This window comes from Bactrocera oleae, chromosome 3 (genome assembly GCF_042242935.1).
Source record: "Bactrocera oleae isolate idBacOlea1 chromosome 3, idBacOlea1, whole genome shotgun sequence".
Taxonomy (NCBI): Eukaryota; Metazoa; Arthropoda; class Insecta; order Diptera; family Tephritidae; genus Bactrocera; species Bactrocera oleae.
Window position 1 is genome coordinate 45,806,912 of NC_091537.1, and position 17,538 is coordinate 45,824,449.

The following is a 17,538-nucleotide window of genomic DNA, read 5'->3' on the forward strand; positions in this document are numbered from 1 at the left end:
ATGGAGCATTCCCCACCAATAAATTAGGAAAAAGTCATGTTTTGGTAGTCAAGTACCATTTCAATGAATGGCCACAAGGATACACAATTCTTAACCAAGAGACTGAACCAGTGGCGGAGGCATTCATCAACAAGTGGGTAACGAGATTCGGTGTTCAAATGGAGTTACGTTCTGATCAAGAATGGAATCTCGAGTCAGCTTTAAGTCAAGGGATGTACCAGAAACTGAGTATCCGGAAAACGGATGGAATTAACTCCAAGAAGAGAAGGACGGCTAACGATGTCAGCACCAGCCTAGAAGATGAGATGGGGGACATAAAAGCTTTGTGTTTGGTATCGCAAATATGTCTAATCGAGACGATCAGACTTAGGTGGGGGGCAGTGTGACGAACACGGATGATAGAACAAAATCGAATCAACGATAAACTGCCAGCAGCAACTAGTTAGCGAATTCGTAGTTGCCAGAATGTTCTAGAAGCAATGTTTTGTTACAGATTTACTATATAAGGGCTGCCGGATTGTGCAGCAAACACAGTTCTAGTTAGAGTGTTGTCGTGATAAGAGCAATTAAGCTATATGCAAGAAGTTGTAAGCTCGAATAACGAGCAATAAGTGTTAAGTTGTTGGAATTAGAAATAAAGATATATGTGTAGGCATTAAATTGGGACTTTTATTTAACAATCTAGTGATCGAACTCAAAAGTGAGTTACACGTAGACGATTTATCGAGAAATCCGTTACAATATAATGTTGGCCAAGGAACTTTCGAAGGGGCAGCCTCATTCGGTTTGGTCGGCAAAATATTTTTTAAATACTCTGGAAATATCTTCATTTAACATACTTGTTCCATTTTTATTTTTGTATGCATATTTACATTATATTCGTACTATATTATACTTTTAATATGTTAAGTGATAATATATTTAAGCACAAAAGACTGAAAAATATCAAATTTTTTTGTTTGTTATATCTATATGTGTATAAGGTGATACTAAATGTAATAAGTGTAACATAAACCTATACTCGTGTACCTGGAAAATGAAAAATTTGAATTGAATTAATAACGTGAACGTATATTCATTTTGTTATTTTTTATTGAAGTGAATACGAATTTTTCAAGTTTTGTTTTGCTGTGAGCAGCGACAGTGTGTGTGTGTAACCATAAGCATATTTTAGCAATGCATTTGTTGTTGTTCTGCGCTCACTATCCGACATACATACATATATTTTAATACGTATGGTTAGTCGATTGATTCCGCCGGCTTCTAGCTGTACATTGGACATACATACATTTAAAAAGCTGAACTCATTGAAGACGAAATGCTACAGGTAGCATCTGTAAAATACTAACATGCACACGTTCTTATGGGCACAGTTATTTAGACAAAACAGCACAGTTATTTAGACAAAACAGCACAGTTATTTTCATCGCATCTGGCTTGCAGTTGTTGCTGTCGCCAAATTAACACAATTTCTAATTTTGCTGAAGACAATGGGCAGCTGTAGAGTTGGAACAAATATGTGAAATGTAAAATTATTCAGAGCTTTAACGTTACCTTACTAATAGAAGAATAAAATAGCTCTGATATATCATTTTTAATAACAACTGATAATTTATATATTTGTTATATCGATATATTTACTTCTATTTGGCACGAAAAATTACACTTAGAACAAAATATTTAAATTGCAACGAAGTGAAAGGTTTTATTACGGCAACAACGAACTTGTTTACATCAGCTGTTTGATATGTCGCTGACGTTTGCGAAAACTTCAAGAAGCTGGCTTCAAGATGACATTTGCCTTCCGTACTTACCGTCCGTATCAAACGAAATTTATCAAGATTTATACCCGTAGTGACAACGTAGAAATTAGTTTTTCTCTTTTGTTTTTAAGTTTTATTGATGTATTTGCACATATCTAAATTTTCAGTTACTGTTTTTTCTAATGTAAAAGATCAAAGCTAAAAGCCAACTATTAAAACTAGTCTAGCTATTTATAAATCACTATATGCGGCTCTGATGTTGAGTTGATTTAAGAATATTTCAAATATATATTCAAGTTTTTTTTTAATTACCACAAAATATCTGGACTGGCTACCCTGCGTTGTAAGAGAACGATCAGCTGACTCATTTCTACGGAAAAAAACTAATTTTCGTAAATATCCCACATTACGGACGGCAAAGGCGAAGTGAGTGTTCATTTACGGCGCACTCATAAGATAGGTCGTATCAGCTGATGCCAGTTTGCGTTGGTCACTAACTGAAGCATTAGAGTACAGAAGATTACAACAACAGCTTACGTACGACAACACAACGTGCCGTGCAGAACCAAGAATGATAGAATACAATATTACGCCAATCGCCATTTTGTTACGTAATTCTTTTGAGATAAGAAGAAGGAGCATATAACAGCATGTAAATTGTAAACATTTTTGTAAATATGTGAAATAAATTAATTTCTTAGTTTTTAATTAAAAAGTTTTAGTGAATTGAATATAATAATGTTGCAGGAAAATAGTTTGGTAATTTTTAAATAAATATTTTTAATAATTGACAACATAACATTATGAAAGACTAAAACAAATTACGATTTAAGTGAGCTGCAACACCATTGACTTATATATTGTACAAGATGAATTCCGAAGACTTTCTTTGAAATGTTTGAAAACTGTTGATAAACAAATGATTATTTTTGTTCGCCAAAGGAAAAAATTATTAATATAAACCTTTCACGCCAAGGCTTCGAGCCCGTTCTCAGGATCTCACAGCAACTTGGTTAGTCAATTATGAGAACATTCGCATATCAAACTCCACTTGTGTTGTCAAATATAAACTACCGAACATTCGAGCAGGAAGTGTTGCGATCTATTATAAAGAATGTGATACACTAAGCATTGACACTCTACATATTCATATGAGTACAATAAATTCCACCGGACATACAATGAGTTTGACTACTGATATCAGCTTGAGTAAATGTAAAATATCCGAAAATTGCCACGACTAAATGAAGAAAAACGATTGATACTCTATTCGCCAAAAATCTACATTATTTAGAAGCACAAACATATAATAAAGCCATAATATCCGCTTTATCTATACCTGCTCCGACAGAAGACAATGTACGAATTGAAGCAATAAATTAAATATTAAATTTGTATACCACTTCTTACTATTTCGATTATCCCTGTAATACGTACAATATTGTAACGGATTTCTCGATAAATCGTCTAACTATAACTCACTCTTGAGTTCGATCAGTCAGTTTTAAACTCCAATAACGAGCAATAAATGTTAAGTTGTTGGAATTAGAAATAAAGATAAGTGTATGCAATAAATTTGGACTTTAATTTAACAATCCAGTGATCGAGCTCAAGAATGAGTTATAGTTAGACGATTCATCAAGAAATCCGTTACAATATAATTCTTTTTTTATTTATCTCACTCTATATGAATCGGTAAAGTAGTATTTAGTTCTATCACGTGTTTTTAGTTCTATCAGTGCTTTTTTTTCTCACACTACACACCAAACAACTTCCCCCACCCCTTCAAATATTACTTTTTGGTCAAAAAAACGTCAAACGGCAACCGTTTCCAAATGTACATACCATTAAAATATCATAACAACCGTATGATAGAGTCATACAAACATATATTTATTTATTTCCGGTACTTAATATTTACATATTTACTACTAAATAACATTTTTTTCTTCTTAATATATTTATCAAAATGGCGCATAGCGCCGTGTGGATTTATTTCAAATAAGTAAATACTGGAACTAATGTCCAGTGTGATAAATGTGCGAAGCAACTGAAATATAACAACAGTACGATAAGACTGATTAAACATCTGAATATAACAAACAAAATTGATTTAACTGTTGCTAATTATAATCGCACGCGAGAAAGAGTGTTGCTTTTATTAATATATTTAAATTACCCATTCCTGGCATTGCGATTTCATAAATAAATATTTTAACTATTGTGGCGAACACGAGTACCAGAACCAATCAGAATTGACGATAAACCATTGTATAAAGCTAGGCTTATACAATAAAACTAAAACTAAACATCGAATTCGTATTTGACAGAATGTTCTAGTAGCGAACTTTTGTTAAAAATTTACTATACAAGGGCTGCCGGATTGTGCAGCAGACACAGTTCTAATTAGAGTGTTCCCGTGTAAAGAGCAATTAAGCTATAAGCAATAAGTTGTAAGTTCGAATAGCGAGCAATAAGTGTTAAGTTGCTGGAATTGGAAATAAAGATATATGTGTAGCCATTAAATTGGGACTTTTATTTAACAATCCAGTAATCGAACTCAAGAGTGAGTTATAGTTAGACGAATTATCGAGAAATCCGTTACAATTGGTGTCAGAAGTGGGATTGTCAAATAAATTCCCAAGGAGATAATTATTTGAAAATGGCCAAGTTTAACGATCTGAAGATTCCACAACTGAAAAAGGAGCAAATGGATTAAAAACTGAATTACAATAACGGTTGAGAGAGGCGATTGAGGCGGAAAACATTAATGTTGAGGCATATGTCTTTCACATGGAATTAGAAGAAGAGACAACGAAGATAGAAGAAAAGGAAGAGGCTCAATGCTCGTCAAAGATTGTGGACATAAACATGGTTTTTGCCGCAACATCGCAAATGTTAACGCAAGTATCGACACAAATTAAAGAGCAAGATACACAAATATCGACACAATTTAAAGAGCAGGATGCACATATAACCCAACAAATAGCAGAGGTGTCATCCCAAATTTTGACACAACAATCCCAATTGCCCTCGTTAGAAACGCGGTTGGAAGAGCAGTTCGCAGCGCAAGATGCACGTAAATCAGCACAGGTGTCCTCACAGTTGGAAGAGCAGTTCGCAGCACAAGATGCACGTATATCATCGCAGGTGACCTCCCAAATAGCAGAAGTGTCCTCACAAGTTTCTGAAGATCGGGATAGAATTAAAACTGAAGGGGATGAATTGAGAGATCGCCTCCGTGAGCTACAATTAAATCGACCAATTTTGTCGTCAGCTTCTGCCAAGGTAAAACCTCCATCCTTTGATGGCACTGTTCTGTTCCACGTTTTTAAGCTTCAATTCGAAAAGACGGCATCTTCAAATAATTGGAACGCTGAAGATAAAGTAGCTGCATTGTTCGTTGCATTAAAAGGATCTGCAGAGGAGATATTACAGACCCTTCCAAACTGGGAGGCGAGTAGTTATGAAACGTTGATGGGTGCATTAGAAAGACGGTATGGTAGTGAGCACAGGAAGCAGCCAGAAAACCAATGAGTTTCTGCAGGAGTTTTCTACAGAGATTGAGAGGTTAGCTCATTTAGCTTATGCACATAAATCCATGGAATACATCGAGGACACGAAAATACAGACTTTCGTCAATGGAATACGAGATAACACTACACGATTCTCTGCATTAGCATGTCCAAAATGGACGTTTGCAGAAACAGTTTCGTATGCTCTGACACAGGAAACTACATCTCTGCTTTGCAATCAAACATTTAAAGCTCACAAAGTAGAAATCGAGGAACACACTTGGGTGAACCAATTACTAGAAAAATGGACAACATGCAGAAAGCACTGGAAAAATCTACGGAAGCGCATAAGAAAAACGATGGTGTGCTTAAATGCTTCAACTGCGGAGAAAGTGGCCACATTGCACGCAACTGTAACCAGCCCAATAATCCAGTTGGACGTAAACGCAAAGCTGAGGCAGTTCAAGCAAATGTCAAATCCAACCAACCGTTAAAACTAAAGCGATCCAGCCGAAAAGGGCACGGGCTGGCTCTCGCAAGCAAATGCCCTGTAATCTCCATTTCACAAATAAGCAGGAATACGTGTAACGTTACCGTTAGTGGATGCGTAGACGGTAAAAAGTGCATACTGACTGTGGATACGGGCGCATCACATTCAATAATTCGATCTGATCTGGTTGAGAAAGAAGTGAGACCGTTAGCTGGGGCAAAGTTGCGTACGGCAACTGGAGAAGATACCCTAGTTCTCGGAATGGTAACGTGCGAGATCGTAATTGGAAAGGCAGCCGTGTTACACAATTTTATAGTGGCAGATCTCGCTGACGAAGTCATATTTGGAGTAGACTTTCTAGCGAATCAAGGAATCAAAATTGACATGAAAAACAATATTATGTCCTATAGTAATATGGAAGTACCACTTATGTTCGGTTACGATAATAATTACAACATTAGACGAGTGATAACAACAGAGAGCCAGCAGATTCCATTAACATCAGACTGGGATCCGGAGAAGCTACAAAAATGTCAGCAAGAGGATCCAGATTTGAAAAGTGTAATACACGGATTGGAGATGAATAAACGTCCAACGAGAGAAGAAATAGCTGCAGAAAGCCCAGTCGCAAAGGCTTATTGGGCACAATGGAATAGTTTGAAGTTAGTGTCTGGCTGCTTGCATCGCGTATGGGAAAGCGAAAATGGGCAAAGTTCACGAGCTCTGATGATTGTTCCAAAAGTAAGAATTCCTGAAGTTCTCAACGAGCTGCAGAACGGTCCAAGTGGAGGACACATGAGTATCACTAAAACCTTGGAGAAATTAAAACAAAGATTTTATTGGGTTAGTTGTCTTCAATCAGTTACGGAGTGGATCGCCAATTGTGTCGAGTGCATTGCTGCTAAAGGGCCGCGGTCCAGGAGTCATGGTCAGATGAAGCAGTACAATTCAGGTGCGCTGTTTGAGCGTGTAGCCATGGATGTAGCTGGTCCATTTCCTATCAGTAAATTAGGAAACAGATATGTTTTGGTAGTCATGGACATTTCAGCAAATGGCCAGAGGTATACGCAATTCCTAACCAAGAGGCAGGAACAGTAGCGGATGTATTCATCAACAATTGGGTATCGAGATATGGTGTTCCAATAGAATTACATTCTGACCAAGGGAGAAATTTAGAATCAGCTCTAATACAGGAGATATGCCAGAAGCTGGGTATCCGGAAAACCCGTAAAACTGCACTACATCCGCAGTCCAATGGCATGGTAGAACGATTCAATCGAACTTTGGAAGAACATTTGATGAAAGTTATGGACAAGTATCAAAAAGATTGGGATACCCTTATATCCTTGTTCCTGATGGCTTATCGGTCTGCTGTACATGAAACAACGGGGCAGACTCCAGCGAGGGTAATTTTTGGTAATGATCTTCGACTACCGATTGATTTAAAATTTGGAATTAACGCCAACGGAGGAAGGAATACTAAGGAATTCAATAGCATCCTAGAAGACGAGATGAGGGATATACATGCTAAGGTGAGACAGCGCACCAATATTATGAGCGATATGATGAAAGCAAAATACGACAAGGCAATAAACTCTGAGGGTTTTATTGAAGGCGATTGGGTATTGTCATATAACCCATAACGAAAGAAAGGGTTATCTTCTAAATTACAGTGTAATTGGGAAGGACCATACCACGTTATTAAACGACTCAATGATGTAGTGTATCGCATACAGACCATTGGAAGACCAAGGAATAAAATGAAGGTGGTTCATCTGGAACAGCTTGCAGCGTTTGGTAGCGCAAATATGTCTAATCGGGACGATCAGACTTAGGTAGAGGGCAGTGTGGTGAACACGAATATCAGAACAAATCAGTATGACGATAATCTGCCAGAAGCAACTAAACAGCGAATTCGTAGTTGCCAGAAGGTTCTAGTAGCGAACTTTTGTTAAGAATTTACTATATAAGGGCTGCCGGATTGTGCAGCAGAGACTGTTCTAATTAGAGTGGTGCCGTGTAAAAAGCAATTAAGTTATAAGCCATAAGTTGTAAACTCGAAAATCGAGGAATAATTGTTAAGTTGTTGGAATAAAGATAGGTGTATAGCCATTAAATTGGGACTTTAATTTAACAATCCAGTGATCGAACTCAAGAGTGAGTTACAGGTAGACGATTTATCGAGAAAACCGTTACAATATTGATAACTCAAGAACGGTTTAACCGATTGAAAATTAGTGGGGACATAGCTTAGAATCGTCTACTTAAATCATTCGCTACTGGTGTAATAAAAAAAATCTAGAAAATATTATTGTAGCAACCATTTTGACTGGAAAATGTAATGGAGAAATGGTCTGCTTGCCACGTTTTCCACAGTCATAATGTACGATACAAATAGAGCTGAATTATTGTAAATTAAATTTGAAAATGTTTATAAATAAAAACTATATATATTGTTGTTAAAACCTAAGAATGATAAAGCCTATTTCATTATCTCAAATGTTATCAACTCACAACTTTGAAAAATACTCATCTGTTTTAAACTTGAACATAAAATTAATAAAATAAAAAAACCAACATATAATATTTATAATTTTATAATATTATAATGTTTATTTGTGCTTAATAACAAAGCGAAGTAATTTTGTATCATTCATTTTCAAATTTGGAAGTCATCCGCGCTGTTATTCTTACACCGGAAATAATGTTTTCGTTTTTATTCAAAAATACAATTTTGCCGTAATGAATACTGGATAATTAATGTATATCATAAATACAGCAACGCGTGGACAAGGTCCTCTAATAATATATAACGGGCTTATATTGATATGCCTATGTTGTATAAACATATATAAATGCCTTATTTATTGGCATTCTTTATTAAATGTTGTTTCTTCAGGTTCATTTTAGCACAAAATTAATAGTGGAAGACTTCTTCATACATACTTAAAATCATTTGTTTGGTTAGAAAGAGACCTCAGCTGAAAATTTAAGATTTTGTTTGGTTACCTTAACATAGGTAACCCATGTTAATCATTTCCATGCAATAAGGGGATTTCAACAGGGAAGTTCTTTTTTTGATAATTATTTATATGAAAAATAATTTAAATAGCTGTACAGACAAAACACGAAGGCGAAGTCAAACTCAAACAAATCAACAAATGCTCAATGGTCATGGATATGATGACTGGGAAAATGATTGGGATCATAACAGCTTATTCGGAAATAGGGTGGGGCAAAAACTAGTAATCGCGCTGGACACGCCAACGCACTCACACATTCCGCTTGCAATTATACAGCAATTTTAAAAAAGTCTAGTATGTTCGGTAAAAGTTCGGATTCGTATATATTTTATTATGCGTCAAATGCAATTTCCACATATTATAATTCTGCTGGATATTCTAGGACGATGCAAGCATTTTGAATGGTTACACGTTGGTGGAGAAATTTTGCTTCATTCCCATACCACCGATGCCAGATAAGCAAATTTCTTAACGTTACGACGAAAAATTTGTGGAGCATCCTTGGGTTCAATTGCAAGGATTTTTAGATTGGGTTTGTAGTCATCCGGTACTGTCACAATGCGAAGTTTGGCATCATTTCTTGACCTGCAACGATGATAAGACGTGTAATTCAGTCAAAATGAAAGCCGAGCGTGACACAAATGAGGAATTGTCTTATTGTTGGGCCATATCACTGCCATCGCTTGTAAAGAACTGCAACGTATTGATGATGCTATATCGGACCTGACAAAGACCTTAAACCTTAAGATCTTAGACCTAAGACCTTACAAACCATGTAGTTGTTGTTGTAACGGTTATCTAGTCCCCGTTTGGATGATAGGTGATAGTTTGGTTGTCGTCGAGGTCATCTAACGGGAGGCCCAAGAAACAGGCTGTTACGACGGCGTCGGACCATAGGGAAAAGGGTGTTAGATGAGTTGAGTTTGGCATGCAAAGAGGTGGTTACTATCATGCGGGGCCTCATTGCACGCAGGACATATGTTTGGAATGTCGGGGTCTATTCTGGATAATTAGGAGTTAAACCTGCTACAATATTCAGAACGAAGTTGCGCGAGGGTCTGGTTTCGCGAGGCAATTCGAGATCTACGTCTGCTGTGGGTGGTGGTTTGACTCCTAGTACGCCATTCACTGAGAGGGAGTCGATAAATGTTAATGGCTCCACTGTGAATGGCGATCATGACTTGTCTGTAGTAGTGACGTAATCAAGGAATGACTTCTTGATGTTCCTAGGAGGCGGTTCTGCTTCAAGCAGGCGACTGCAGGGGTGATTTCTACGAAAACACCCCAGCAGCAACTGCTTGGAGAGGAGCTCGTTATGTTCCTTAACCGGAAGCATAAGGGCCTCACCTGCACGGTCTATTGAGGACATCAAGAGGCATCCCGTGATAGTCCGGAGTGTAGTGAAGTCTGAAGCTTCTTCGTCTGCGTTGCACTACATCCAGGCGACCATATTGGTGATGCATAGTTTAAGACCGGCTGCCCGATTGCCTTGTATGTTGCCAACAACGTTTCTTTGTCTTTACCCTAAGAGCTGCAAGCAAGTGATTTGAGGATTTTGTTTCAGCTCTCTACTTTGACAGTTATCGGGGTCGTGTGAGGAGTGAAGGAGCACAGACTGTCCAATGTTACGCCTAAAATTTTAGGGTTATTAACTGTCGGAATTTTTGTGCCATCGACTGAAATGTTCAGGTCCAGTCTGTATTCCTTCGTCCAACTTGTGAAGATGGTCGCTGTGGATTTAGTGGGGGAGAGTGTCAGACTCCTTGTAGAGAAGAAGCGAGAAAGGTCGGAAAGGTAGCTGTTTACTTTTGAGCACATGCCATCGATTCTATTGCTCGACGTCAATATCGTGCAGTCATCAGCGTACGAGATTATGGAAATTCCCTCTGGTGGATGGGGGAATTTTGAAATGTAGAAATTAAACAGAAGTGGGGAAAGGACACCGCTCTGTTGAACCCCCTGTTTAATTCTTCTAAGTTTAGAGTTTTGGTCTCGAAAAAGTACGGATGAATGCCGACCGCTTAGGTAGTTCATGGTCCACCGCTTCAGCCCTGGAGGGAACGTTGATTGTTCTAGGTCTCCAGCGTTGTTCAACGCTACGAGGATCGTCCTCTCGCAGGGTGGCTTCTAAAATTATCTAGGCGTTTATGACGCTAAGTGCTGTGGTGGTGCTGTGCACTTTTCGGAAGTCATGCTGATGGTCTGCTAGACTCAGGTGGTGAGTGAACGTCGGGCGTAGCAAGGCCTTAAGTGTCTTCACTACGGGCGATAAACCTCCCCTTTGTTGGCGGGTCTCCCAGGTTTCAGTAGTGGGATCACTCTTCCGACTTTCCACACATCGGGTATTTGAAGAGTAGACATCGACAAGTTGAGCACCTTGGTGAGGTAGCTTACTCCCGTCGAGCCTAGATGTTTTAGCATCAGCATGCTTATTCCGTCAGGGCTAATAGATTCGGACGATTTGGCCTTTTTGATGACACTCTGAACCTCCCCACCGGTGAAAGTAAGTGGTGCGCAGTCTGTTGGCATTTTGTGCAGCCGTCGGGTAACACATCGTTTGGCCGTGTCGGTCGAAGGGTGCAGTGTAAACTGCCGGCTAAAATAGCCCGCGCACTTCTGCGGGTCCGAGGAGGCATGGCCATCGAATTGAATTTCAACACGGTTGTCTTGTCTCCTCGGATTAGACAAGGCCTTGACAGTATTCCAAAGCTTACTCACACCGGTGGAGAGATGGCAGGACTTCAGGTGCTCTATCCATTTCGTCCGCTTATGTTGATTTACCATTTGCCGAATCTCCTAATTGAGATCCCATGTTCGGGGATCACAGGGATCGGCATGGCGTAAGGTGTCGCGCTCGTTTGCTAATACAGCTGCTTCGGCTGGGAAATTAGGGCAGAGCTCAGCGATCCTTCTAGCCGATATGAAGCGAGCAGTAGCAGCAGCGATCACCTTTCGGAATTGACGCGTTAAAGGTGCTCTCAGTAAATTCTATGAAGCCGACCCAGTAAGCTTTTTTAAAGTTAATGAAGGTGCGGTTGTCCACAGAAATAAAGTAACTGGGAGGATGTATATATTAAATATCTCGAGCTCGACATCGCCTGACCGGACAGCTATACCCTGACATTCAAGGGTAGTGTCCCTGCGGTCGATGTCACCATCGATTAAACGATATTTTATGGTGTTGTGCAGTATTAAGGCTAGGCCTCCCCCATTATCTCGCTCGCCATCCTTACGCAAAACGTTGAAACCTGCATAACTCAGAAGATTTGAGCGGCTGTTTAACTTGGTTCCTTGGACCGCAGCTATCGATACGCTTTCCCGGTTCATGTATGCAACTATCTCCTCGATCTTACTCTGGAGTCCGTTGCAGTTGAATTGTAGAATTCGCATTTGTCGCGGGTGACCAGTTGTGATCCTGAGGGTGAGGGAGGTACGTGTAGGTGGTGGTTGTTGCAGCTGTAATATCCGCATGGGCGGTTGCCGCACATATGACGCGCTCCACTCAAGTGTGGGGAGCAGGCCGGAACACGACCGAAAGTGACACCAGCCAGTGCAGGAATTGCACTTGATTGTTGTGACGTTCCGGCGTATTACGATCTGACACACGGAACAGACTGTACGAGGACGTTGCTGAGTGGTTCTCGCACGAGGATTGGATCGGGATTAAGGTAGAGGGTTAGTCAGACTGGAAGTCATGCTGCCTTGAGCTCCTTAGGGCCGTTGAGGTCCTTTCTTGGCCACTCGACTGGAGTGGCCGCGCAGCGACCGCGCGAACATGAGGCAGATTGCACAGCCGTTGAAGCAGGTGTCGCGGTAGTGTCTTAAGATGGACCCATCCATTGAACCTAACCGAGGTGGAGTTTGGATGGAGCCTTTCAGCGCATATGCAACAAAAGAATTCCTCAGGGCCCGGGTTGGACTAGATGCCAGCACGGGTCAAGAAGATACGGAGCAACCCTTCTGCTAGGTGTTGCTATAATGACGACAAACTTAAACTAACACTTACCGATCCAAACGTCAAGGCCCTGGGATCCATGTTTCCAAACAGGGATCACATCGCCTCATTGGCACCTAGTAGTATATTGGAGTTCATCAATATGCTAGGGCTAGATGAGTCACTGTGACTTAGGGGAGGGCACAATAGACCATAGGTCGCGGTACATACCTCAATCATTATCTATCTATCTACCGATCCAAACAGGGTTAGATCGCCGAAATACCAGTTATTGGCCGTATAAAAGCCAAGCCAAAAGGGTCAATTCCGGTAACGAAGAACCGGCTGTTGTGGGAATTAACCTTACAGACCATCGTCGTGCACCCTCAAAACCAACACCGCTATCGAAAAGAGTGGTCGCGTCGATGGTATTTTCATTGGTATTGGGCAACTAAATGGGCCTGGATATCATTCCCGGACCATTTGAATATCTACATATATACAAAATCCGACATTTCAGTATCTTCTAACTGATATTAGAGTAATTACTCTACGGCTTTCGTATCTGCATTTAAAATTTTATCTACTGTCATATGTGTTTTGTATATTACTTATCTTTGCCACTTTCTAACTCACTTATCAATCTTACTTATACCTAATAACTTAATGATACTCTCGCAACTTGTTGCTACAGAGTATAATAGTTTTGTTCACCTAACGGTTGCTTGTATCACCTAAAACTAATCGAGTTAGATATAGGGTTATGTATATATAAATGATCAGGATGAAGAGACGAGTTGAAATCCGGGTGACTGTCTGTCCGTCCGTCCGTCTGTCCGTCTGTCCGTCCGTCCGTGCATACTGTAACTTGAGCAACACGTGAGATATCTTCATGAAACTTGGTACAATTTTTTTCTTGGTACCGCAAGACGGTTGGTATTGCAGATGGGCGTAATCGGACCACTGCCACGCCCACAAAACGCAATTATTCAAAAACAAATAAACTGCCATAACTAAGCTCCGCAAAAAGATACAAGACTGTTATTTGGTACAAAGGATCACATTAGGAAGGGGCATCTGCAGTTAAATTTTTTGTTTTTAAGTGGGCGTGGTCCCATCCCCAATTAGTTTAATGTGCATATCTCCTAAACCGCTCAAGCTATAATAACCAAATTCACTGCGAGCAAATGTTGTTAGCACCTCTACTGACGGTGTGAAAATAGTTGAAATCGGGTGACAACCCCGCCCACTCCCCATGTAACCGTTTTGTTAAAAACTACTAAAAGCGTGATAAATCAAGCACTAAACACGCCAGAGACATTGAATTTTACCTCTGGGATGGTATGAGATGACATTATAGGAACCGCGTTTAAAATTAGACAGTGGGCGTGGCACCACCCACTTTTAGGTGAAAACCCATATCTTACGATCTGCTTAACCGATTTCAACCAAATTCGGTGCATAACATATTTCATATTTATATATTATAGTGCAAAAATGGCCGGAATCGGACTACAACCACGCCTATTTCCCATTTAACACCATTTTCAATTCCATCTGATTCTTTCACCTTCCACTATGTATATCAAGCAACAATGATTATATCGGGGTAAAACTTTGCGTGAATAAGATGTTTAAAGTATGCCACCTTGTGACCAAAAATTGTTTAAACCAAACCAAAACTGTTCAAGCCCCTAAGTACTAAATATGTGGACCCCAATGCTTATAGTTGACCTTCTACCGAAAATATCAGTCAATCCACAAAGAAATTTAAAACGAGTATACCATTTGACTTTGCGAGAGTATAAAATGTTTGGTTACATCCGAACTTAGCCCTTCCCTACTTGTTATACTCTCGCAACATGTTGCTACAGAGTAAAATAGTTTTGTTCACCTAACGGTTGTTTGTATCACCTAAAACTAATCGAGTTAGATATAGGGTTATGTATATATAAATGATCAGGATGAAGAGACAAGTTGAAATCCGGGTGACTGTCTGTCCGTCCGTCCGTCTGTCCGTCCGTCCGTGCAAGCTGTAACTTGAGTAAAAATTGAGATATCTTTATGAAACTTGGTAAACATGTTTCTTGGTACAGTAAGTCGGTTGATATTGCAGATCGGCTAAATCGGACCACTGCCACGCCCACAAAACGCCATTAATCAAAAACAAATAAATTGTCATACCTAAGCTCCGCAATAAGATACAAGACTGTTATTTGGTACATGAGATCACATTAGGGAGGGCATCTGCAGTTGAACTTTTTTTTATAAGTGGGCGTGGTCCCACCCCTAATATGTTTAATGTGCATATCTCCTAAATTACTAAAGCTATAATAACAAAATTCACTGGAAGCAAATGTTTTTAGCACCTCTACCTACGGTGTGAAAATTGGTGAAATCGGGTGACAACCCCGCCCACTCCCTATGTAACGGTACTTGTTAAGCCCACCACTTACTTGCCACTATAACTTCCGCGTATGCAAATGAAATTATAATTGTATATTTTTCCGTTTAAAAATGTTCACAAAATTCGTTTATTTATGATATGTAATTACAAAGGGATAATTTTAACGCAATCACTCCCTGGTCGCATACCACTGAAGCGGTAAGAAAAATATATAAAAAATATTTTATTATAAAAAATGAGCCAAGAAAATGCAATGACGCGACAAAGGCAAGTTCGGTGTTCGACAGTCGCTGAGAGAAGAGGGCTGTTCGCTTCGAGGACAGATGTTTTGTTCGGTGTGTTGTGTAGGGATCCTTGTCGGTGTGTGTGTGTGCGGCTGTATGATGAGTTGTGTGTGGTGTGTGTGCCAGTGTTTTCTTGTGTGTGGTGGGTCTGAGTTCTTCGGGGCGGGAATTTTAACTCATTTGGCCATCCCGGCCCCCTTAGGCGAATGTTCAGCCTAGCAGTCGCTGTAGCTGTTGCAACGTTGCCACAACGTTGCTGAGTCTGGACGTGCGGCGATAGTTCGGCCTACGCCTAGTCGGTGCTACGTTGTGCTGACGCCATGGACGGGACTCCGATCGGGGTGCCGTTCTTCGGCGACGTGCCCCACGATTGGTTTGCTGCGGTCGGTTTGCGCCGCGGATTCGTGGGGCAGGCTGCCGACTGACCTCTCGCCTCGGAGTACGGTGAAGCAACACATTTGGCACAAGGCACCGGAGTCGCATTCCTGCGTCGTGTGTGTATGTGCCAGACAATTGTTGCAATGCCCATGCGCCTATTACGAGCGGGGGTTGACGATGCGGTTGCGGCTGGTGTTCGGGGCGCCGCGGTTGGCATAATCCCAAGGCGAGGCACAGTGATGGCCGATCGCATTGTTGGCGTTGCGGTGGAATGCATCTCAGTATCCATATCTATCTGTATGGAGAAAAAGGCGTGTTTAGTTACGATTCAGTGGTATAGAGTATGGATATCTTTCTATATGTGACCAACTTTATTTGGTTTGGTGATCGTATTAGTCTACCCATTATTTTATTAGTATATATGATTGTAATTTGTCATATTATATTTGCGGTTTTTTATTTCTGTTTTCGGTTGTTTAGACGGATATTTCGATTTTTTTCTTGTAGGTATTATTGAACGGAGTGTTTACTACATGCGTTTTCGCTATTATTTGAGATTGGCAGGAATCATAGTTTAACGAGCGGTCTGGTTAGCGTTCCGTTTCGAGTACGGAGGTCAACTACTCGTATATGACCGTCGGAACCATGATGTAGCTTCTCTATGCAACCAAGTCGCCATTCTGTAGGGGAAGACAATCGTCATTAATTAAGACAAAATCTCTAAGCTTTGGCGCCTTTTCGGGAGTTTTCCAGCGGTACCTTTTATGAAGGTCCTTTATATACTCCTTCTTCCATCGGCGGCTGAAATCATGATGGAGAATTTTAATTCTTTCCCATTTATTTTGTAAGGATAGCGACTCCACACCTGGCTCAGGTATGGCCAGAATGGGTGCTCCTTTTAGAAAGTGCCCTGGAGTTAGGGCTGTGAGATCTGAGGGATCTTGCGAGAGTGTCCTTAGTGGCCGTGAATTGAGAACGGCTTCAATGCGAATTAATAATGTTGTAAATTCTTTATAATTAAATTTGTAGTTTCCAGCTACTTTTTTAAAGTGGGATTTGAAGCTTTTTACAGCTGATTCCCATAAACCACCTATATGAGGAGCGCTTGGAGGGATAAACTGCCAGTTAATACCTTGGGGAGCGTACTTTTGTACAATTTCAGGTGAGACTTGCCTGACAAAATTTACGAACTGTTTTTCTGTGGCTCTTTGAGCTCCTATAAATGTCTTGCCATTGTCGCTCATGAGTTTTGACGAAAAACCGCGTCGTCCGACGAAGCGAGCAAATGCCGCGAGAAAAGCCTCCTTTGCCAGATTCGTACATAGCTCGAGGTGCACTGCTTTTGTCGTAAAACAGACAAAGACAGCCACATAGCCTTTCATGAGGGTGGGAGACCTTAACATGGATGCGTTTATCTGAAAAGGCCCAAAGGCCCAGCAAAGTCGACCCCTGTAATGGTGAAAGGCAGAACGAAGTTACAGCGTTCCGGTGGAAGTGCTGCCATAATCTGCGTTCGCATCTTCTGCTTATGCATAGTGCAGATCTTGCACATGAAAATGCATTTCTTTATTTTGGGCTTGAGTCTTGGAATATAAAATTCTTGACGGACTATTTATTTATCATTATCCTGCAATGTTGCGTGAAAGGAGTTGATTTTTCGACTTTCTGGGGCTATTATATTGCGCATGGGCGATTGTGGCCAAGAATCAGGAGATTCTGTTAACCATCGGGGGCCATTCCACCA

At 40.4% G+C, this 17,538-nt stretch overlaps 1 long non-coding RNA gene across 1 annotated transcript; it reads right to left on the minus strand.

Annotated features, from left to right (window-relative positions):
• Positions 1-1,050: 1,050 nt before the first annotated feature.
• On the minus strand, positions 1,051-5,015 carry LOC138856165 (uncharacterized). Its single transcript, XR_011395221.1, has 2 exons — positions 2,727-5,015; positions 1,051-2,668 (listed from the first exon to the last, which is right to left on the minus strand). It is a non-coding gene; the product is annotated as an uncharacterized lncRNA (long non-coding RNA).
• Positions 5,016-17,538: the final 12,523 nt, after the last annotated feature.